The sequence below is a fragment of the Leptidea sinapis genome, chromosome 1 (assembly GCF_905404315.1).
Source record: "Leptidea sinapis chromosome 1, ilLepSina1.1, whole genome shotgun sequence".
NCBI classification, from domain to species: Eukaryota; Metazoa; Arthropoda; class Insecta; order Lepidoptera; family Pieridae; genus Leptidea; species Leptidea sinapis.
In genome coordinates this window covers 8,874,054-8,898,562 of record NC_066265.1, presented here as the reverse complement: position 1 = coordinate 8,898,562, position 24,509 = coordinate 8,874,054, and the positions used below count along the sequence as shown (strand labels likewise).

General features: G+C 34.0%; 1 protein-coding gene and 1 non-coding gene across 2 annotated transcripts in view; one reads left to right on the top strand and one right to left on the bottom strand.

Annotated features, from left to right (window-relative positions):
- LOC126968794 (glucose dehydrogenase [FAD, quinone]) overlaps nt 1–15,316 on the bottom strand; it is a 55,855-nt gene extending 40,539 nt beyond the window's left edge. Inside the window, exon 1 of the mRNA XM_050813944.1 lies at nt 15,184–15,316. The gene's annotated coding sequence lies outside the window, so the exon portion shown is untranslated. The remainder of the gene's footprint in view (nt 1–15,183) is intronic.
- An 8,756-nt stretch (nt 15,317–24,072) lies between these two features.
- On the top strand, nt 24,073–24,145 carry Trnav-cac (transfer RNA valine (anticodon CAC)). The gene has a single exon. It is a non-coding gene; the product is annotated as a tRNA-Val (tRNA).
- Nucleotides 24,146–24,509: the final 364 nt, after the last annotated feature.

Sequence of the window (24,509 nt, the reverse complement as noted above, 5' to 3'; positions counted from 1 at the left end):
GTTAGGATTTCATCCCCACCATCTGGATGTGTGGCGGTCCTCCACAGTGCGGTTTTCAAGGAGCTTTCTTCCTCGTACCACGAAGCTGTGGAATGAGCTTCCGTGTGCGGTGTTTCCGGGACGATACGACATGGGTACCTTCAAGAAAAGCGCGTACACCTTCCTTAAAGGCCGGCAGCGCTCTTGTGATTCCTCTGGTGTTGTAGGAGAGTGTGGGCGGCGGTGATCACTTAACACCAGGTGACCCGTACGCTCGTTTGTCCTCCTATTCCATAAAAAAAAAAAAAAAAAAAGAGCACTAGATCCCCGACAATTCTAGTCTGCAGATGTGTTGGATGTATCGGTCCAACAGCTACCAGCTAATGTGCTTCCAACTGTTGCTACATATTAAACGTAATTACACAGGAAACTCATTTGGTATCGAGGTGGGACAAGCGCCCTCTGTCATTTATCTTGTGTTGTAAGAGAATTGAATTGAGACTATTTGTACTTAATGAACGTCAATCTCGTTTAACCCATTTAGTGAAGTTCGTTAGATGGAATACTAGCTACTTATTACATTGATAATAAACACGAGAAATAATGTGTTTGAAGTGCTTACAGCATTATAATGTAGTGATTTTCAAGTCAGTTACTACTATACTCAATAACTTTGTCAGCTACAGTACTCAATAACTTTTGTATTAATTTAAATTTACTTTTTTGACTTACTCGTGTAAGGCATTAACTATTTGACGTTTGAGTCTGTTGCATCATTTTACATATTATATTGTAATTTGAAATGATTTGTAAATCGATGTACTTAAATGTAAATCTTGATATAAAAAAGTGGCAATGAGTTTCTAGCTACTTCTTCTCATTAGCTCAACCCTTTACGGTAGATTCAATAAGAAAAAATATTTTATTTTTTTTGACATTCAAAAGTGTCATTTCCGTGACCTACGTGAATAAACTGATTTTGATTTGATTTGATTTGATTTGATTGGATTTGATTTGATTTGATTTGTTATTTGTCGAAATCGATACTCATTGAACATATTTAAAGAGCGATCAATACTTTTCAACAATCATTCAATAATATTAGTTTCAATATTCACAGTTGAAAGGAGAACTCGTATATTTTGGTAAAGTTGAGCTTAGATAATGCCAAATTATTGTCAGTCTTTTGTATCATGAAACATTTACAATAATATAAAAAATACAATGTAGGAAAAGTTCATATATAAGAATGAAAATAAATTAAGATCTGGAAAAGATAAAAGGGCAAGTAAGCAAGAAATTTTGATTCATAATTTCATCAATCATACATTAAATGTTCTTTCTCAGAGAAACACTGAACAGAAGATCTCTGTTGGCACCAATATAAAATAAATAATAGTAGATACTGACAATACAGTCTGCTGGTTAGTCGGGACAACGTGCACAGAGGTTAAAGCCAGGAGGCAACTGAGTATTTTCCTAACGCTCGAAAAAGGTTTATTATTATAAAGGTTAATTAATTCCATCGGTGGCACATAATGTTGTAATTATCTGCCATCTCTTAACCTTTCCGCATCAGCGCGCTCCGGATCTCGCTGTACACTGTAGATCGGCAAGCTTCCGACATTTTCGCGGCATTTTCCCCGTGTGTATTATTTTACGTGTAGTTATAAAATGCTTATAACTAGGGTGATTTGGGTGACTGTCACTGAAAGCTATTGAAACAAGCTATAAGACCATGTATAAATTATTCATATTGTCTTTCTTTTTTATTTCACAAAGACTTTTCATTCGAAAAAAAGTGTAAAAATAGGTATATTTTAAAATAAATATTGTTATTACTGTTAATTACTTGTTTTATTTATTTCCTTTTATGTTTTTGTAATGAATAGTATATGTTAATTATAAAATTAAGCTTAAATCTCCACAAAGAACGATCTTCGTGTAAAGTCTTGATAACGACCGCTCGCTGCGCCGGCCGGGAACAAGTGGACACATAAGTGCTTTGTCCGTAAAGCTATGACGTCGAATATTGGTGGCCTTGAATCGTAACGGATCGAAATGTGTTTGGGAATTCACTCGTTCATAACTGCGTAGGCAAATAAACCATCTTGTACACCTAATAAGGGTGAAAACTGGATGAGGTAAAAGAGTGCCCCGCGGCACAGCCGCTCTCATTGTTTTTTGAATTACCAGTGCCCGCGGGCACGGCTGATGCGGAAAGGTTAATGGATTGACGAGCTTATTATAATACAATATTGTATATTTGATTAAAAAGAGCGCAAAAAACATTCTGGGAGTGTTTCTTGCACCGCTTCTTCTCTCCTAGAGCGCCATTTGTTTCCGAAGAGGTAGTACTGTCTAGTATATTAGAAATGCCATCAAAATGCCTTTGTTATTATTTACAATTTTCCAAAGAATTCTTTTAATTTGTTGAGAAATTTTAAGATAATTTTCCATTTAATCTTAAATTTCTATTTTTCCGTGGGGTTATTTGTGATGTGAAGGTGGAATTTGGCAGCAGGAATAAAGCAGATCAAACAGCTCGTTCAAACACTCCCCGTGATAAATACACAAGTAGAAGACACACAATAAGCGACGTCTCTTCGCAACTCCAAGTCATCCAGTCGTTCTTGGTGCCTTGGATCTCAAAGAATCCATGCAGGTTGACGTTGCACGCAGTATAATTCTTATAGATGATACTGGGGTGCACCAGACCCGAAAGATGAGAGCAATATGTGGAGGCCTAGAATGGACAGATTTGATGTATTTATGCCATACTCCATTTATGACTATTACTATGGGAATTTGAAGTTAAATTTGATGATTCGAAAATGGCGGTTTTTTTAAGCGGTTAAAGTGAAAACTTGAGTCATCTAGGGGTAAAATTTAACATAATTTCACCCTTTTCCGTGGTTTTCTTGAGAGGACGAGATAAAAGATACAAGCTTCTCCCGGCGCTGGTTGACGATTTTCTGAGAGACCTTCATGACCCGTTTATATACGGCATCTTTAGTTCTGTCATCTGCATTACAATGCATGTTCGAAGCATCCAAAAATATCAAAATAAACGAAAAAGAGAGTGTAGGAGATATCACACAGCAGCAGGGGATATATCACCAGTGTTCACGGGCTGAGGATCCGCAAAAACTGTCGATAATGACCTGTATGCTTCGCCCCGTGAGGAACCTGATAAGCTCTCGGGCAGTTTCGAGATTATGCGTCTTGCCATATACAATCGAAGTCTTTCGCCTCAACCATATTTGTGAAAATGGTACCAAAACATCGGCATAGTGTATATAGAAACAATTCGGTGGTGGCTATCGACTTTAATAAAATCGAAAAAAATATTTACACACGTTGGAGATAATGTTAACTGGAATCATGCCAGTGAGCTCAAAATTTTTGTATTTGAGAAACGGAGCGAGATAGCACTAATAAATATAAATGAAACACTAAAATAAAATGATATTAAGGTCACAAGGAAATATAAACTAATAAATTTGTCTTGTCTGAGGTATTACGTGACCTACAACCGAATGAGAGACAGAACTTCTACTAGAACAAGGGACCAAGGTCGTGTATTTCTCGTACTGAACCTTAATTACTTTAGACATTCGATTTTTTACGTTAGGCCACGTTGTGCACTGCATAGCGGTTCCGTGAGACGTTTTGATATTAGAACTAGCAGTTAAATTCTTGTAATATTCGAGCATAATTACATTGTGTATAATTCAAACAGATCTAACAGTTCCATTATTCAAATAGTTAATGAAAGATGACATTAGTCTGGTTGGAGCAAGTGAAGTATTTAAAGTGAATCTTTTATTATATCGTCTCAAACGTTTTCGTCTGTGTGTTGCATGTCGCGTGACGGCGGGTGACGCCTATAGTTCGCAGCAGCGGACTGTGTAGTGTATAGATTATTTACTCATTTGTGCCAGTGCTCCACGCTATTTTGTTTCTTGAGAATAATATTGTAGAAAATTTTGTTTTATCGCGTGTTTCTTTTTCTGCAGGATGAGATAAAATCATCGTAACACGGAGGCCATATTATTTCAATGAGCAAGTATTTCTAACCTGCTTCATTAGTTGAATAAGATTATCTCTAAATGTAGAGTTCGTCCAACAAGGATAGTGCTAATTTGCAAAATAGTAGAGCTCGCGGGGAAAGTTAGGACATTCCGTCCGAAAGTGAAACACGACCCAACTATGCTATAACTATGTCTATACAAGTATTTCAAGTAAAGCTAAGTTCTAAGCAAAACATGAGCGTTATTTCCGTTTCAGTTTGAATCCGTTTTTATTTATTTATTATGTGCTAAACATTCGATTAGCCTGTTATGAAAATATGTGCAAATTGGTTAAAAATAGTAATAATTTGTAATATAAAACGTAAAGTTAATAAATAAATAATTATTATATATTATATAACATACTGGAGACGAAACGTATTCTATTGGCAAACACAATTACTTAAATAAAATACTTTTTAAGGGATTAAAACGCGTGTAAATGTAATTGTGTTTTTTTACATTGGATTTTGCGTAAAAGTTACATTTTTACAAACCCGATGTTTCGAGACCTTTCCAGATCACGTTTTCAGGGGTACGCGTTTTTTTTATGTAAATAAGGGACGAGATGAGCAGGGCGTTCAGATGATGGTAATTGATACGCCCTGCCCATTACAATGCAGTACCGCTCAGGATTCTCGAAAAACCCCAAAAATTCTAAGCGGCACTAAAACTGTGATCGTTACCTTGAGACATAAGATGTTAAGTCCTATTTGCCCACTAGCTACGGCGCCCGTCAGACCGAAACACAGTAATGCTTACACATTACTGCTTCACGGCCGAAGAAGGCGTTGTTGGTACCTATAATCTAGCTAGTTTACGTTACATGTTTCAATCCTTTAAAAAGTGTTATATTTAAATGTGTAACACTCGCGTTAATCAAAGAAAATACTAAATACAATAATAATTATATAACATAATATAAGCTTCATCTTCGTTGCCGTCGTTAGAATTTTGTGCAGAAAAAGCACAACGTGACGTCATGACAGGCGCGTCAAATGGATTTGTTCTGAAACCGTCAACGAGATAATCTGCCCAATGATCAGTATAGTCTGGTTACGCACAAGTATATCATACACGACGTATAGTAGTATCATTGTTACTATATTAGTTATATACATAGCTACTAGTACAAGTAGATATTACTATATTCAAAGTCAAATAAACTTTATTCAATCAGGCTTCAAATAAGCGCTTTTGTATCGTCATTATAAATATTTCATTTAAATTACTGAATCTACCATAACTTTTCAACCAAATAGAGTATTTTACAAACATATATATGAAATATACAAAACAAATTAGTTTTTAATTTGCTGCATCCAACATATTATGTGTTCAAAGTTAAAGTCAATAATATAAGTTACATACTTACCCCCTTATTCATAATGGTCCGCTAACTTTAAACAGCCGCTTAGGAGTGTTTTTGCTCATTCTGACTTAGGTCAATAGAAGAAGACAGAGTGAGACTTAGCAATGCTTTAAGTTAGCAGACTATTATGAATAAGGGGGTTACAATATAGTAGCGTATAGTCAAAACATCGTAAACAGTCAGCCACGCTAGGTTTTGGCTTCTTAGTATTTTTAACCGACTTCGAAAAGGAGGAGGTTCTTAATTATTGTTGGTGTTATTTTATGTATGTACACCGATTACGCTGAGATTTATGATCCGATTTCCGTAATTCTTCTTTAGTTATATGCGAAGGGTTCGGTCTGGTCCATTTGGTCCCATAAACTTTGACATAGTTTAGCCCAGTAGTTTTCATTTTTTATAAACATTTTTATGAATATTTTTGTTTACTTGGATGATGTTATTATAGTTTGTGTACTGCTTTTTTAGGAGTTTTCATTTAGATTGATTCTATAATACTAGCTGACCTTGGAAACGATGTTTTGCCATATAAATTATATATGTGAACATTTCTTGAGCTTCAACGAATCTATTACAAAAGATTTCATTGAGATCGGTCGAATAGTTTAGGAGTTATTAGGGAACATACAAACATACATTCTCTTTTATTTATATAGATAGATTATTAGTACTTACCCGTTTGCCGACAAGTGGATCTTAGGCTATCTTTCATTCATAGCTATCAAATATTCTAGATCTTTACGATATTTCAGAGTTTCACGAAAACGTGAAATATGGGATCTATATTGTTTAAGGCACGTAGTTCGTAGGCCTACACATAGTTACTAAAAAAAATTAGTACTATTTTATATAAGACAACTAGCTGACCCAGCAAACATCGTATTGCCGTATAACATATTAAAAAAAATCAATTATTAAAATTTTAATGCAACCGATTCTCAGACCTACCAAATATATCGTACTACAATTATTGTATTCGATTGCCATCTTGCAACCCTATATCGGTTTGGTGGATGGAGCAGAATAATATTATATAAATTACCATTTGAAAATTATTACCATTTCTACCAAGTATTTTCGACCCTTCTTCTGTGTACTCCAGTTAAGTGCGATGAATAAAATGCTATACCTCGTCCAAATTTGGATTCGGAGAAATGTATATAATAATAATAATTAAAAAAACGTGATATAAAAAAAAATAAAGAAAAAAAAATCAAGACACGTACCTCAGGCTCGAACCTGGGACCTTCTGCTCAAAAAGCATACGTGATAACCACTGTTCCACGGCAACTATAATGATCATGGCGAAATATCTATATACATCTAGTAAGTGGGGTGTTAGGTTATTTTCGTTACGGAATTTCTGGATTCTGTCTCCACGCTCAAGGCCCGCGATAGAAGCTATGCAATATATATATGCTTAAAAATCGTCAAAAAATTAAAAAGAATTTTTTTAGGGTGGACTATCCTTAACGTTTAGGGGGATGAAAAATAGATACTAGCTGATTTTCAGACCTACTGAATATGGATATAAAATTTGGTAAAAATCGGTAAAGCCGTTTCGGAGGAGTAGGGTAACTAACATTGTGACACGAGAATTTTATATAATACTAGCTGAACCAGCAAACGTTATATTGCCATATAAAGTAATAAAAAAAATTTTGGGGTGTAAAAAGTAGAAGAAACCGATTCTCAGACCTACCAAATTTATCGTACTACAATTATTGTAAGTATTGATCCATTGCCATCATGCATCTATAGGGTATAGCGGATTTGTGGATGGAATAGAATAATATAAAAATCGCGATACAAAAATAGGGGTTGATTGTAGAGGGTTGAAAATTTATATTTGTATGTATTTTTAATGCTGTATCATAAGAAACAAAAACAAAAAATTACGTTCAAAAAATTAATATTGGGGTGGAAAAAAGATAGTAGCCGATTCTCAGACCTACTGACTATGCATATAAAATTCAGTAAAAATCAGTAAAGCCGTTTCGTAAAGGTAACTAACATTGTGACAAGAGAATTTTATAAATAATATATAAGATAAGATAAAAAGCAATAATTTTTTATTTGAATAATGACACTAAATGTAAGAAATAAAAAAAAATACGTTTAAAAAAACCGACTTCGTAAAATTAAAAATATAAAATAACTTAATAAAGATTTAATTTAATACACCTCTAATGCAAATCTTATACCTTTAATATTAATAAAATACTTATATTTTTTGTACTTATGTACTTGATAGATTTTTAAACGTAGTTTTTTTTAAATATTAAACCACTCGGTAACACACACATTAACAAGTCAAAATTCGGTTCGTATATATACAATACAAGAATAGAGTATTTCATAACATATATTTATAGTCATATTCCATTGGTGAGGTAGTAGAGTATACAGTATTAAGGCTAATGGGCTGACAGCGTGAGGTCGCGACCGCTCTCAAACTCTGACATAATAATAATGCTGATCTCTCATCCATTGATGTATAATATCAGAGTACAGAAGTAAGCCACGACATGATTCACTGCGGCATACTAATTGGTTGCTTACACTTGATTTGAGAGTGTGAATTGCCGGATGCAGTTTTATTTTTCTAACTACAAAACCTACCACTCACTGTCAAGTCAACTTGTACCTAGTTCCAATGTAGTGTTTAGGAGTTCATGGCAGACAAACGTGACCGAGGTGACACGAAGTTAAGATTAATTTTTATTTATGTTGCCCACACAAGCAAGTAAGTAAGTATATATTTATTTGGAACAAACACTACAAATACAGGTAAACATTTACAAAATGTAATAACAAATCATATGAAAAACTTATTTAAATAATTACGAATATAATATACATCTAATTAAAAATAATATACATCAATAACCAAAGAATAAACTAAAGTAAGGCTTATTTTATATCAACATAATAAACTGGTGTTTGCAGTGTTTTGTCCCAAAAAGGTTTTCTACTCAGTATATTAGTTGGGTATAACCCAAAACTGAGTTTCAGTAGCTACCTTCAAGAAGGTGGCCGTCGCGATAACAGCCTCAAGTGTTTCGATTATTAAATATAATAAGTATGTTGAAATGAAAAACTCAAAACTTAAGAATACGTACGTAATAGTAATAAATCCTACTATTGTTGTAGACGGCTTGGCCTTAACAATTATTACTTAGATATATATTGATTATCTAATATAAAAAAAATTCTCGTGTCGTGGTGTTTGTTATCAAACTCCTCCAAATCGGCTGCACCGATTTGTATGAAATTTTTGTGTGCATATCAGGTAGGTGTAGGTCACTCAGGGTGCTGTCACAAAATATTAGACATTTGCTCTTCCTCAGTATGATACATATGTATATATGAGTCTTAGGCTAAGCCTATGCTGAGACGCAGGTGACGCAGCGCAGCACAGCACAGAAAGAGCAGGGCAGGGCAGAAGAGGTAGACATAGGCTACAAGCGTATGCTGCGACACAGCAAGTAACTTTTGCGTTGTCGTTTTAAAATTTACTTTAATACACAAGGGGCAGTTTCTTGGCAAGCTGAGACGGTTGCAAGAGGTCGCTTGTAGGTTTTTTTCAACATACATAATATGAAAAACCTTTAATTTGTCTGCAATAATTACCCATCATAACTCTTTAAATGTATTTATATATATATATTTATATATGTATAGTCTGGATGATAAGTATTATACAAAGAAGGTTGAATTAAATGATCTATTATTGCGACAAATTAAGTATTTGTTGGAAAAAAACATATCGTGTACTAAGTTGAATTATCGGTAAAAACATGCACACAGCCCACAGATATTTATTGTTTGGTATTTGATCATTGAGATTGTTAAAAGTTGAGTTATAATTATGTGCGTGTTAGCGACAAAACAATGGTTGTTATGGAGTGCGGAGCGTTCGGGGCAACAATACCACAACAGTCAGTAGTGCTAGTGTATTGCACAACCCTCACATTAATTTAGGTTTTTATTAATTTGAATGAGACCTAATCTAGTTAGCGGCGCGGGTGCGTGGGAACTCCCACCTGTCTACAAACATTCTACTTAACTCAAACTACTTAAAAACAATCAACGGAAAAGGAAAAAGCTCATTCAACTTTGTGATATGTTACGTAAGACCAATGACATTCTAAATACATATAATGACATATCATTCGCAGACTGATAGCGGAACTTCAAAAGTGTGCATAAAGATAATGTAAGCACACTTTTCTCCTAAGTCGTGTGTCAACTGTCACTGTCCGAATCAAACGTAAACTGAACAAATTTTTTACCGACTTCAAAAACAATGTATATATATAATGTATAAAAATAATTATTTTAATACAAAACTGCAATGGAACCAGACGCAAAGCACCGGCTTTCAAATAAATAAAGAATTAAAATCGGTTCACCCAGTCAAAAGTCGAAAGAGGTAACAAATATAAAAAATAACATACCGACAAATTCAGAAATTCCTCAAAAAATGAAGTCGATTAATAAATGTTTTACATTGCTGCTTATTGAACAAGAATACTTTTAACCAACTGGAGTAGATGCGGCAGTGTATAGATATAGCAGTCGAAGGTGTAATTTTTGACATGTTCCATATTTCGGCTTAGTTTTTATACGACGTGATTGGTCTTTATGCATAGAACGTCATTGCGTAAAACGTATAGAGTTGACTAGTACAGAGCCGTACGGCACTCTATCAGACAGCAGGTCGTGTGAACGGGACCAATAAATTGGAAAGTCTGAGCAGATCTCGCCGCCGGCTGCAAGGTCTCCCATTGTCATCTGATGCACGAACATACTATCCAATGACCTATGTTTACAAAATGTTAACTCTATTATGGTTGATATTCTTAGTTATTTATAGGTTTATGGATTATACATTCGTCATCATCGTTTCAGTGGGAAGACCTCCACTGCTGGACAAAAACCACCCCCAAAAATCGCCATGACGCGTCCTGCGCATTATTTTATATTATACTTATTAATAAACGCATTGTAAAGTTACTCAAAATTTAAAATTACTTCTCCCTGTCATGTAATTATGTAGTGACAAAGGTAAGATAAAGACAAAAGTCTAAAATTAAAATCTAAACTTTACTTCACGATTATTAATAGCACAGATGGTGTGTATCTTAATATAATATCGGAAAACTGTCGTGTAGTACAGATTGTCATCCAACACATGATCCTCTTGTGGTTTCTAGCTCTATGGGTCCACAATGGACCAGTCCTCCTCCTAATCTCGTCTTCCCAGCATAAAGTCTGTCTTACTCTATTTCTTTAACTGACTAGTGGTTGTATCTTTCATTTATTACTAAACTACTATGGTAAGACTAAGTTATGATATATACCATCTCTCTCTTATTAGAAATATTAAAGTCCATTTTATTTTTTTGTTATTTGAGCGATTGAATTAAATTTAAAGAAATAGTTATGTTTTTAAAGTGATAACGCTCACTTCTGGGATTAATTCCACAAATAAAACTGAAAACACAACCTGAGAGTTGAACAAAGTATACAAGATTTCATCAACAGTACGTCACTCGAACGGCTGGCTCAGTTGGAAAGAGAACGCTCGCACGGAACGCGAGAGGTCGCGGGTTTGAGTCACGCATCGTTTATAAAATTTTGTTTTCAGTTTTATTTGAATTAAATTTTTCAACTCAAATAAAATTGTATATATACCCCAGTATATTTTTTAGAATGGCACCAATCTGGGAGTAAATACTGTGAAATCACTAACCTCATATAAATTACGTCATATCTACATAATATTATGAGGTAACAAAAATACAAAAAAGAACAATTGCTTTTTTTTTTAAATTAGTCGAAGACAATATGATATGAGAACGAACTCTATTAAACTATGATTAAAATAGTATTTAAACCGGTTCGTAAAGAAGGACAAATCCACTTTTATTGTCAAAAATTTAAGCCTAAAGTTATATTTGGAAAATCAAAACTGCTTCTGTTTACTTCACTTTTGCTAGTTTTCGTTCGTGGTTACGTATTTACGAGTAGTAGCAGATAAAGTGCGCGGCTAATTCTGTTTTACTTTGCGCACGCAACGCACTTTTGCAATCTCTGTTATAATTTTAGCTATGAAATAAATGTTACATTGACTGTGGATATCTATGTCATTTAGGTCATGAACATTAATAATATGGTTTTTTATTTGAAATATAAATCTCTCATTAAATCTAATTTACGGTACGTTCGGTTAGAGTTCATGTAGTACTTCAAATGTGTTTGGGTTTCTTTGGTCACACAAGCAACATAAAATCATTTAATTATGATAAAAACAATATATTATAATATTTTTTTCATATTATGAGGAACACAAAAAGCAATGCACACTCTTATTTATTATACACCAGTGCTGATACATAAGACATCAACGCGCGCACGGCTAGTGTTAAACATAACATACAATAAAATAATATTGAAATTAACGAAGTATTAAATGTCAACAGTTATTTTTAGTTTATTTTAACATTTTATTATAACTTTACGTAATTTTGTTGTTTATTAATTGTTAGTTAATTGGTCGGCGTACATATACATGAGTATAATAATAAAATATTTAAGGATTTTAGTTTATGTTTGAGACACTTTGATGTGTTAAGCCGAGATACCTATAGAGCGTACTTATACATTGCTCAGACCTTACTTATGTTAAACTTAGCTGAGTGTGATAAAACGCGAAGTAGACATAAGCATTGGGCTGTCTTAGTTTAAGCTCAGCAAAATTTCAGCTGTTCAAAACGAAATCAAACATTATGATAAGTTTACATTCAGCTAAGTTCTACGTAAGTGAAGTCTGAGTAAAGTCTAAGTACGTTCTATAGATCTCAGCCTTACTTGAGCATCGGTTCCCGGACTATTGGCACAAGTACTACACTAACGACACCCGGGCTGAATAATGTTATCTTAATAACAACAAATAAAAAATCAATTAAAAAAACTATTGGCACGCCTTGGAAGCTTAGTAATATAATTTATAACCTGTATCTATCTAAAATATAGAAAACATTTATCAACTAAAATACCTACACCGTTATTTTAAACCAGGTATCTTTAAAGTAAACATAAAAAAAATCCGTGATGTTTCAAAGTAGGTGCTAAGTAAAATACAGAAAATTACTAATTGAGAGTAATAGGTACTCACATTCGTATTACATAATATTATATAAGGTACAATTAAGTACTCAATGTCGTAATTTATTAGAATTTATTTATCACCAACCTAAAAAATGTTATTATTGAAGTGAAAACTTCTTTAACGGCGTTGAGCACTTTTCTTGTGATGGGTCAATGTTAAACTCGCGTCAGGACACGTGACCTGATCGAAAATTCGTAAGACAGTTGTTGAAATTATGGATTTATTTTTCTGAGAGATAAACTTTTTAATGTTAAATAATTGTAATAGTGAAAAGTGTTAATTTTTTTATGTAATTTTTGTGTACGACGGCGCAATAAATGAATATTGTATTTAACCACATAAATGCTAGTACTATTATACTGATAAATAAAGCAATTCGTGCGAAATTATTCCCCATTCATTCCAAAATATTCAAAACTGCAAAAAATGCACAACGTTAATGTTCAAGTTTTCACTTCTGCCGGCACTCCCGGAGCGCAACCCGTATAACTCCCCTTAAGAACTCTTGACTCTCACCACAGAGCCCGCGGTTCGATGCTCGCCCGGTCCAGACGAGATACCAATATGTTTTCAATTTTGGAATTCATATGCACGTTTATTCATACGCTCTTGTGATTCCTCTGGTTTTATGGATGAGTTGCATTTTCCATAAAAAAAAGAATATTATGGTTAGTGAGGCTGAGATTTATAGAGCGTATTAAGAGTTTGCTCAGATTTTACTCACCTAAAACATAGGTAATTAAAAGCTTAGCATAATCTCTTGTTTCGTTTTTATAGTCATTTGAAAGCTGAAAATTGAGCTTCAGCTAAGACAACCGAATACAAAAGTCAAGTTCTCGTTTTATCATAATCAGTAAAGTTTAAGTTCTATAAAGATCTATATATAGATATATATATATATATATATATATATATATATATATATATGTATATATATATCTGAGTCTGGAGTCTAACGAACAACTCCAAAATGCCAAACCACATCTAGGATATAATATGGTTTCATTAATAAATTCTATTGCCTTAATTCCGCTTTCATTACCAGAGCAGATTGTTTTTTTTTTTCAAAGTCAACGTTTCTATTTGCATAAACATGTCAAATTGAAGTAACTAATATTATAAAGTATTATTTATTATTATATTTTACTAGCTGACCCGACAGATTTTATGTTATGTTCTCTACTCGGCGTAAGGAATACGGTGTAATATATTGTTACGAAATTTCATGAACCTCGAAACACAATAATGTTTACGCATTACTGCTTCGCGGCAGAAATAGTTAATATGATTGTTTTAAGTCTGCGATAAATCAGTAAGTAATATACTGTATCTTGTTAATTTTCAGGTCAAAAATTTGCGATGATGGAGCTGAAATCTATTGTGTCAGCTGTTTTACGAAGATTTAAACTTGTCCCTGTGACTAGAAGTACGGACTTGCAGTTTAATGCAGACTTTATTTTAAGGAACTCTGGGCCAATTCATATTAGATTTTTGAAAAGAGATCAATCCATGAATTAGCAATCTATTGGAGCGTGTGTAGAAATCGACTCGATGAAATATTGATTTTAAATAAGTATTTAATACCAATAGTAGACATAGAAATCTAAAAAAAAAGTAGGTAAAGATGTTTTACAAGTGACTTATAGCCATAGGTAATCAGCGCATAAGTAGTGATTTAGTATCTATCGGAAGGGGGAGGTTGAATAACGCGAATGTATGGTATATTTGATTATATCTAAATATAGAAACTCTTCCATAACCTGTAACTGTACTAATCAAAATATTACATTGTTTCGGTAGGTAAGTCATTTTCAAACAAACTGTTGTTTTTTTCCACATTTATTATTTGCACACAATTGGTGTATCGATCGAGATGAGCCTATACATTTGTGGAAATCTCTTATTATTAATTAGATTTTATTATAAAAAAGGTCAATCTTCTTATTGAAAATATTCGTTTAATATACTATTGCTATGATATCGATTGTAGTATTTTCATTAGAACCTATTTTAAAATTTGAATTGCACAATTATGAAATCGTAACTCCATTAATACTTATAAATGAAATGTTTCAAATGCCATTAATTATTGTCATATTCGTGCGTTGCACTTCATCATATCAAATCGGTGCCTTTTACTGACGTAAAACAATAATGTGCAAGTATTATTGTTTCGGTTCGAAGGATGCGTTAGCTAGAAATTCATGGGCTAGTGAGAATTAGCATCATATGTCTCAAGATGACGAGCACAGTTGCGATGCCAATTGATGAAATATGGGTTCAATACTAAGTGGTACCTACTGCATTGTAATGACAGTTACCATCAGGTAATTAAAGTCCACTAGAATCTTTGATATGATGGAAATATTTAAATAACATTTTAGTATTAAAATGAGGAAATATTTATTTTTATTTAAATATAAATTGATAATAGCTTTGTGAAAGGGCCTGAACCCGAACTATGTTATACATGTGATTATTTGATAGATTATTTTCGTTTATAATTTATACAGAAACAGTAATACAGGCTTTTGAATAATTTCATTGTATTTCTTTAGATAAAGTACAATAAAAATACTGACCTCTTAGTACACTGGAATTACGATCGGTAGAAACGGCTCGCGCGCTCAGTAACTGTGTACTCCAGGAGATCGCTTAGTGCGTGCTGCGCGCGCTCCGGTTTTGGACGGACTGCACTGACAGCGAACGGCGCAGCGCCCGCAGTAGTCGCACGAGAACGCAGCCGTTCCGGGGGCTCGTAATGCAAACCAGCGTTCACCCCCGACCTTGGCAAAGTACCACATCGGATGATGTTTAAAGGCGGTGCAGAATCCATTCGCATGGATATTGCTGCCATCGCATTGTCGGAACGTAGATCCTTACGCGATCATGAGCTGCCAATCACATTTCAAATTCTTAATATTTCAAAGAGCTGTCACTCTATTAACCTTCACCACTCTAACTTCTTGGTGAAGGAGGCATGTGAGTATGTGTTACCGCACCCGAGTGTCAGCACATACGTTGACCGATTTAAACATGCACAAACTTTTTTTTTGGAGAGGAGGAAAATACATTTACCTATATTTCGGGCACTCTTCGCGGCCACCCCTTCTGATAAAAAGCCTCCTCTATGCTGTCAGCCCTAAAGCCTTTAACAGGACGAGGGCCGATGAGCCCACAAATAGGTACTACGCAACAACAGTCGCGGGGCGTCTCTTAAGGAGACTCGAACCTTGGACCGGCAGTGTGCTTGTTGGAAGGAGAGAAATTCACATCTACACACAATCTTTATACAACCTAAGCACTAGAGTTAGTCACATAGACTTTACTTTGTAGTTTTAGTGTCGAGTCAGGAGACGCTGCAAGCACAGGTTGCACTGAAAAGCTTCTTCGAGTCGCCAGCCATTCCGGTCCATTCAGGTCCATTTGAAAAAAAAAACATAGTCCGAACTAAGCCATCCGTAGATCAGAGCAAATTAGTGCACGTTCGTGATCTTTTGTTATCACTATTCAGCAGTATAGAGTCGCCAAACAAGCTGACAGCTGCTCGAATTGTCAGATTTACATCTGCGGAAATTGATGTTTATGATGGATAGACGAAAAAAATAATAAAACACAATTGATTCTAAGCTCCTGAAGTGTGTTCAAAATTTCCAACGATTTCATACTTTCTTTATTCGTGGCGATCACTAAAATTCTGTTTTCAAAACAACTCTATTCCAATTTCAATATAACTTTAATCTCGATTAAAATCTATGTACATTGGCGGTAAATGATCAAGCTTTGTAACATAATAAGTGTTCTAAATTTTAATTTTGATAAAGAATAGTTTTAAAGTTGCATCAGTATTATTAGCTGAATGAATTAAACTTATAAGCAAATGTCACTGCATCAGTAAATATCAAATTAGAGTGGCCCCGGACTCAACATCATATCTGATTGATGACAGATTTTACATTTGATATTATATTGGCTCATTTCATTGAATAACTTAAACTTTAATGTTAAGCCTTTTTAGTTTTAGTAATTGAATCATTTTTTATGGCCGCTGACATTTTCCTGCCATACCAGAGGCATGACAGGAGCGAGAGGACACCGCCAAGGAGAATATTAAGACATAAGAATACGCGATGTCGTAGAGTTTGCCGGCAAAAGACTTAAAATCTATATGGCTACCAATTTAAAAAAATCCTGATATTCGAGGATTTTTTTGTATAAGAAAACGTGAAAGCAGTATCCATATTCTAGTCAAAAAGTTGGAATTCAAGAAGGATCCAAATTTTGTTCTCTGCACCTCTGAAAACCTTGGAAAATAAGTCTATTTTATTGGAACCATAATTATTCATTACAAAAAATGATTCTAAGTTATTTCTCTGCAACTGAGAACCTTGGAAACGATATTTATAATGTTGTATAATTGTAAAATTAGTAGGGATTTTGTGCGTTGACTAACGTATATAATCCCAAGTATGATTGTGAAACTGAAGGGGCAGTGAGCAGGATACGTTGCTCAAAGGGCAGATTTGGCGCAGTAAAGTCTGGTAGACGCAGTGTTGGTAGGCCCCTCGTAAGACTGATGATCTGGACAATATCACTGGAATTGTTTTTACGAGGGCAGCGCAAGCTGAATCATCGTGTAGATCATTGGGGGAGCTCTTTGCGGCTGAAGTGAGAATCCCAAATATGTTTTACGCCATTCCGAGAATCTTGGAAATGTCATTCGTCATATGCAGACCCGACCTCGTATCGCAATACCTTGGGAATTCTTAAGAATTTCGAGAAAAAAGGCAACTGTCACAACCATAATGTTAACACCAGGAACAGACATAAACGTATAATGCCACTACTCGACTAATTCGAGTTATTAAGTCTTTTGTGGGGCGATGTATATGCTTTAACAACAAGGTCCCAGAAAATGTTCAAAACAAAAGTATTACGTTATTCAAAATAATTGTTAAAAAACGTTTGTGTGGTAAAGGTTACTATAACATAAATGACTTTCGTAATGATGCCACAGATTGGGAATGGAGTGACCGCCCTCAGGCTATTAAATAATAAGTTAAATTGTAGAATATTACTTTGTAAACATATTTTTTCGATGAAAAAAAAAAAGCCCGCTGAGTTTGTTGCGCCCGTTCGTCTCAGGTCTAAGGCATTCATTTTGGAATGGGTCGTAGTTTTTGACTTTCAATAAGTGATGTCACATCCTATTTTGAATAAAAATATTTGAATTTGAATTTAAATGTCCTCTTCTGTACTCCTGACAAAGTCTGTGCAAAATTTCATAATCATTCATAAACAAGCAAATTCTCACTCACTCTCGGACTAATCCGCTAAGCATAAGATAAACTAGTTGAGCCTAATGAATAACTACACTTCAGGAAAATATGGCTTATAAAGGTTTTCTTACAATAGCATCCTTATTAATGAATAATAATAAATATATAGTTTATAATAGAAGGAATGAATACATGTAACATGAAAATAATATATTCTTTTGGTTTTTATACAGGGTGGGCGAGAAGACGTCCAAAGCTAAAATTTTAATTTGGCTCTTTTTACTGGCCAATGTTCTGGGAAGTTTTTAAAAATAGTTAGAAGCCATAGGAGCCATTTTATTTTATTTTTTGATACCTTGAACATTTTCATGAATTAAGCTGGAGCAGTTCTTGAACTTACGACTCTCTTCTTATGTGGTTATTGCAACTGCAGTTAATAATTATCAACAATAAAATTAACTAAAAGTGTTCAAAAAAATTAGAAAAAAAGCGGATAAAAGGGGAAAAGAATTATTATCCCCTAAACTACGCAAAATCGTAGAACATACATAGGAGTGATCTGGATACTCATCACCACGAGACTTTCAAATTTTAGCTTTAGACGTCAACTTCTCGGCCACCTGTAGAACCCATTGTAATTGCATTATATAGAATCATTTGTGGGCTTGCTTTGTGAACATTAATTTTGTAGTTATCATTGTAGGTATAATATGGTTCGTCATGCTCACTGAAATGGCTTGCCGCGGTGTCGTGGGCCAGGTCGTCTCCTTCCCTCAAATATATGCGATGGGCACTTTGGCTGGTCCATGCGTCAACTCGTGAACTTGTGATGCCAGGTCGACCTGTTATAGTTAATACATCAATTTCTTTTTTGATGCAATTACTAATTATGACAATCACGAAACGTCCTTAGACAAACAATGATTTCAAGTTTTCAAGTTTTTCTTCTTCAAGAAATATTTATAGTGACGATTCAAAAGCGCATAATTTAAGTCTAATTAGACTCATTCTTCTTCTCATTCAATTGAATAAAGTTTATTTGACTTTGACTTTGATCTCTAGTAGAAAAAGTCTATATAATAAATAATTATATTAATAAAATGTGTTTATGATGTTGGATGACGTCACAGACATGTTCCGTACTTTTAAAACAAAACGCATCGCCAGCCACTGACCTCGCGGTGTGCGATCATAAGGAACAAACAATAATTTTTATTGTTATTCAATGTTTTACGGTTTTAAATAATTAAGGCTGCGTTGAAGGCGAGCGCCGCGCTATGGTGGTACATCCTCCCTTCGTCATGCTTGGCCACTCGGCTGAGAGGTTGTCTGAGATATTGATGAAACATAATCGGTCTTACAAATAAATTTGGTATAAAGTTGTACTTGATAATAAACCAAGAATATGAAAAATTTTGAAGATATCGCTGAAAACACAGTCAATGATAAAAATTTATAAATCTGCTTAGCTGTAAGACCATGCTAATTCTGAAGTTTTCCGAAAGCAGCCTTGCAAAGAAACGCGAGAGACGTTTTAAGTCCGAATAAACCAGTCATAAGCAAAATATCTATTTGTAGACTCTTTGCATAGAGTTAATTTATTCTCAGGTATAACTTTATACCAAGTTTATTTGTAAGGCCGTATATGTATTGTAATAATGAATATTGAAGCAATTGAATACAATCAGGAATTGTCGTCCGTTTTGGGACACCTCTACTTGTCGCCAAACTAGTGCACGCTACAGACGTAGAAAGCACATAGATAGAGCCAAAATACCATTAACAAGTAGGTAGTAAGTCTGTAGTCTTAAAGAAATTGGAGTATAATTTTTATTCAACAGCAAATATTTATATAATAACCAAAATAAAACTAATAAACTGGCTATATCAAATAATACTTTCCCAAATTTTTTTAGGTTTTTTCTCCGCTCCTTAAGTACTAATACATACCTACCAGCGCGTTCGGTCCTCGAGGCAGACATTGAGTGGTTTGTCAATCGTTTATAATCGTTAATGTTAAACATCAACTTGATATGCCTACTACTCGGTTGGGTCGAGTTAGTAAGTCTTTTGTTGGGCGATATATATGCTTCTAAAATATGATCCCACAAAATGTACAAAACAAATGTGTTACGAAATTTAAAAGAATTGTTAATAAACTTTGTGTGGGAAAGGTTAATATATCATAAACGATTTTTCTTAATGACACCACGGACTTGTAATAAAGCGAACACCCTCAGGCTTTTTAATTATAAATGTTTATTGTAGGATATCACATTGTAATCCATATTTTTATATTAAAAGAAAAGTCTCGCTGAGTTTCTTGCACCCATTCTTCTCAGGTCTGAGGCAGTCTCTTTTGAATGGATGGTAGTTTTTGACGTTCAATAAGTGATTTTGAATCCTATTTTTATTTAAAGATTTAAGAATTTACAAAAACACATCGTTTGCCAATCATTTGTAAATATTTTCCTTATGGCAGGTAGGTAGTTCCTTATGTCATTATGAGATTTGTAAGGTATCTTTGCCCATGTCATATTGGTCTTTGACCTTACCAGCCATAACTTAATAGCTCAAATGGCGTCTAATATCAGTTGATTTGCACACACAGTTTTCAATTATTGTTATGCAGCAGCTGCAAACTGAGTACAATTTATAAAAAAAATTTAGGAGCCAGCTGAAGTAGCTATTTCTTTAAAAGTTATTACTAAGTGAATGTTCCGTAGTGTTTATTTTTTGCTTTTATTTTTTATGCTGTGAGACCTTGTTACTCGATAAATCTAATGATTTTACGCCAATAAGAAGAACCAAGTCAACCAGCGAAAATCGTTGATACTAATAGAGCCTTAAGAAGCTGCAGTGACGTGATACATCTACGTAAATATAACAAGTATATTCTTTTGTCATAGTAAAGGAAGTTCCGCAAACTCAACCGAGGTCACCTTAAGGATTATTCTAAGCATACCTAAAAATTAATATCATGAGTAAAAAAACGACGCATCTCAAGGACAAGCTGGAGTGGAGGAAAAATTTTACTGCAGTGTAAATAAAAAAAATCATGACATTTATGCCATGAATAGGATTTATCCTAGAAATTTTTGTCATATCATAAACTAACTACATCCCAGAAACTGACAATTAATGACGTTCTATAAGGAAGAGGAAACTTACTAGTGTACTGGTACTAACTTATTACCTCCATCCAGACTCTCTTATAACACCAAATGAATTACGGGATCATTGTCACGCCGTTTAAGTACGCGCATTTTTGAAGGCACCCGATTTGTATCGTCCTGTAGTTATTCCACAGATTGGACTAACTTCAGGTCAGTACTAAAGTGTTAGAAAGAAAGGCCTTGTCCTAAGAACGTTATGTCGAAGAAAGTCAGATATACCTTTCCAACAATAAATAAAACCACGTTATCCCAAAAAAAATAATTTAAATAAATATGTACTACTTCATATAATTAAAAGATATAAAAATAAAATTCACTTATGAATACATGAACAGTAAGGACTCCTTTTTACTTTTTCAGGTACGGAGCGAATTTATGAATTAAATAAACTTTTTAAAACAAAGTTATGTGCACTATACCTTGCTTTTTCGAAGCTTTCTAAAATTGAATCCATTTGAATTTCTACTTTTTATTTGCTGTGAAATAATCTTGAATCGGTTATAAGAATTAAAAAGTTTTTTATATTAGAATTTCGTCGCGTTAGGATGGGGTGAAACTAGCGCGGTCTTTGGGCGTCTTATTGGATTTAAAATGGCATCACTTAGTTAGTTATACAATGTCATTCAAGTTAAACATAAGATTTAAATAGGGTTGCTTGCATATAATTTAATGCCCACTATACTAATTAAATAATCAGAACCAGCCGGATTATGTGCTAATAATTTCCGTAGGACATAATTCGTTCATGGCGGTAAACATAGCAATTTTGTCAGCGCAATGTAGTATGAGATGCATGATTTTTTATGGACTAGTTCGTAATTTTAACATAGGTAGTTAATTTTTTCCAACACTAAAAGTAAGACTTACTTGTATTTATTTAAAATCGTGATCAATCAAAATAAACTCGCAATTACAAGAAAAAAAATATTCGCTCCGTCTATGTCGTTCGTAGCGCGGGTGCAGCGGTAGCGGCCATGACATTAGCGATCGTGAAATGTTACACGAATCACTGTTTATTTGTGTTCTCGTCACACTCTGTACACTTTTGTAATCAATGTAAAACATGTTATTGTTTGAATACATATATTTTCAAATGCATGCCCATTGGTCGGCTTTTGAGTTTCCACAATAATAGCAAGAAATCGCTAATCATTGGTAACAAGCCCCATACGATCTTGCATAGATGCAATCAACTTTCCATCTTCACCAAATTGCTTTCGTTATGTTCTAGGTGTGGTCTCTATATGACAGTAACAACTCCAATCATGGTTTGCATTGTCACTGGGGACAATTCGTTGACGTCTTTGGATAATGATATAATTGTTGCGATTATGTCTACTTATTGAAGATGGAATAAGATAATTATGTTATTAGATTTAATGGTGTATTTACACCGCGCTGATTGCATTTAATTATCAGTTCGACACCTACTCAATATACAGGTGTCCTTTAGGACATGAAGGGAAAGTACCTTAAATATCGTAGATAGGGTATTTTACTGAAAGAAGATTTTATGTTATTTTTAAAAGTTAGAAATTCTGCATTCAAAGATTTTCTAAAAATTACTTGCCTCGTCTGGGAATCGAACGGACTTAAATGTAAAAAAAAAACACCCCTACTTTTATGATATGTTGATATGAGAAAGTACTCAATTAAGTGGTTATTTTCACAAATCGCCAATCTTCTAAGAAGAGTTATTAGTTTTTGGCCATTCTTTCGATTGGCATCATAAAAGAAGGGGTGTTTTTTTATATTTAAGTCAGTTCGAGTCAAAGACGAGGCAAGTAATTTTTAGAAAATTTTTGAATACAGAATTACTAACTTTTAAAAATAACATAAAGTCTTCTTTCAGTAAAATACCCTATCTACGATACTTGAGGTACTTTCCCTTCATGTCCCATAACTTTGGGACACCTGTATATTGCTAAAGTTACGTACGTGCATCTCTTCGTGACTTTTATACGTACAACTGAAGGATATAGATATATATAATTTTACGTGGTTGATAACAACCGCTGGTGTAACTCCAACTACTGCGCTTGTGAGGTGGCCGCAGGGACAGAACACAAAATAATGTATCTAGAGTGGCTTAGTGCATACTGTGCAGTACCAAAGAAAGGAACATAAAACATGCGTGCAATTCACACGTGGTAGAAGACCTTCAAAAATGTGATGTGTGTGACGAATGTAAAATTTCGGGAAGAGGATAATTGTAGGTTTTAGTAATGATATGTAATATGAATGATGAGTGATTCAAAGATTGATAATTATTATACATTTTATTCGTATATATTACATATATTTATTCAGACTCAGAGCTTGCATTTTCGATAAATGATACAAGAGGATTATGGTGGCTAAAGTATGAAATAAATACTTTGGTCCTAATATGGTCAACATAGCTTTGGAATACTGCGTTAATAACTGTTTTTGATGTTGTTGTTGATACAGAGCGACTGCCTAACATTTTCAAATCGAATTTGGCGTCCAAAAACCCAATCAACGGAATCACTGTATCCGATGCTAAATTTTCATTAAACCTACATATGAAGTCCTGGTACATGTTGCTAGGATGACACATGATTTCAACCGCTGTGAAAGATATTACTTTCACCGCTACCATATTTATGTTTTCATGGTGTCTATGTAGTATTACATCATGCGAATGACGACATACATAAGACAATCTCATTTTACATTAAAAAAAAGTATAACACTTGATTATTTGACTTTCGATTATTATTTTTACAAACAGCTATAAAATTAAAGATTAGGATACATTGTTAATTAGAATTGTTTTAAATTGATATTAATTTTGATTTTGATTGATATCCAAGTTTGAGACCTAAAGGTAGAATTCGGCGGCAGGAATCAGACCAAATAGTTCTTCGGAGTACTCCTCGTGATAAATCCGGTATAAGACGCACTTGGGACCAAGTGTTATTGTAATCCATGTACGAAAGGAAATCACTTACAGTAATAAATTACATTTAATATTTTTTGCTTCATATAACAAGTTTCCGTAGTGTAGTGGTTATCACGTGTGCTTCACACGCACAAGGCCCCCGGTTCGATCCCGGGCGGAAACAGGTGTTTTTTTTATACATACTTCCATATAAATTTTTCTTAGTGTTATATTGTACTTGAAATGAATCATCAATAAAATTTATTATATTTATTTAAAGACTAGAATATAAATGTATTGATATAATATGAGTCGTTATTGTTTTACAGAATAATATCATTTTAAACATTAATCAGTATTTATTATAAATATATTTACATTACTTAACATGATAAAGTAAAAAAACTATCACTACAAGGAAGTGCGACAAGAATACTGGCAGCATTTCCTCGTTGGATAGGATAGGCGATGGAGAGGTTGGTTCGCAGGCAGAAATCACACATGGAGTAAAGCTGTCATCTCTGGTCTGGCGCACCCCAGTATCAGCT